The sequence below is a fragment of the Fomitiporia mediterranea genome (genome assembly GCF_000271605.1).
Source record: "Fomitiporia mediterranea MF3/22 unplaced genomic scaffold FOMMEscaffold_14, whole genome shotgun sequence".
In the NCBI taxonomy this organism is placed as follows: domain Eukaryota; kingdom Fungi; phylum Basidiomycota; class Agaricomycetes; order Hymenochaetales; family Hymenochaetaceae; genus Fomitiporia; species Fomitiporia mediterranea.
Genome location: NW_006760399.1, coordinates 866,249 through 867,548, shown reverse-complemented (window position 1 = coordinate 867,548; position 1,300 = coordinate 866,249). Strand labels below are relative to the sequence as shown.

Below are 1,300 nucleotides of genomic sequence, written 5' to 3'. Positions count from 1 at the left end.
GAAATGCATAGATATATGCTATCCCCCCTACAAATACAAATGTAATTGGAACGAAATTTGTCTATAAAATCAAAAGACTGGCTAACAGCCAAATAGACAAATATAAAGCACAATTTGTAGTGTAAGGATACACTCAAAAGAATAGAATAGACTTCTATTCTGATGACTTATTTGCTCCAGTAACAAAACTATCAACAGTACAATTATTGTTATCTTGGGCAGCATCTAAGAACTACAAAATACATCAGATAGATGTAAAATCTGCATATCTTTACAGAGAATTAAATGAGGACAAACTCATCTACATGAAACCACTGCCAGGCAGGCTACTTATGGATATTAAACCTAGACAGGCATTATACTTAAATAAAGCATTATACAGATTGAAACAAGCAGGTAGACAATGGTACAAGAAGATTACCAAACTACTACTTAAGATCAGATTAGAACGAGCTAATTACAATCATACTGTATTTTACAAGAAACAAAATAATAAAACAATTCTTGTAACATTTATACACATTGACAATATTACAATTATTAGCAAAACTATTGCTATAATAATGGCATTTAAACATGCATTAAGACAACACATTACATTTACTGATGGTAACAAAATACATTAGCTACTTGGTATTGAAATAAGCTGAGATAGACTACAACAAACAATTAGCTTATGACAAAAGCATTATATTGAAAGTATAATCAAGTGTTACCACTTTGAAAACAAAAAGGCACTACAAACACCTATTACTCCTGGAATAGATCTATCTAACAATACAAACAATACATACAATACAAACGAAAGTAATAATGAAACAATGCCATACATGAATATGGTAGGATTGTTAAGATATGTTGTAGACTGCACACAGTCAGACATATCTTATATTACTGGGCAATTAGTGTGCTACTTACAAAAGCCCTAAATGCATCACTACAAAGTAGTGAAACATTACTTTGTGTATTTAAAATATACAACAAATTGTTAGCTTCAACTTGGAAGCATGAACACCTTAAAACTATGAGGCTATTGTAATACAGACAGACGAATGACAGAAGGACATAAAGCAATAAACAGTTATGTCTTTCAATTAGCTAAATCAACCATATCTTGGTCAAGCAAACAGCAAAACCTGGTACCACTATCTGTTTACAAAGCAGAGTTGTAAGCACTAGTGTATGCTACTCAAGAAGCCATTTGGCTCAAACGATTTGCTAAAGAAGTACTACAGACTGAATCAGCACCCATTATGATTTATTACAATAATCAAGGTGTAATAAAGACTGTAAAGTCTGA

At 31.7% G+C, this 1,300-nt stretch overlaps 1 protein-coding gene across 1 annotated transcript in view; it reads right to left on the bottom strand.

Annotated features, from left to right (window-relative positions):
- The window catches only part of FOMMEDRAFT_95249 (uncharacterized protein), a gene marked incomplete at both ends in the record, with an annotated part of 8,980 nt that overhangs the window by 6,183 nt on the left and 1,497 nt on the right, over positions 1-1,300 (bottom strand). The window lies entirely within an intron of this gene.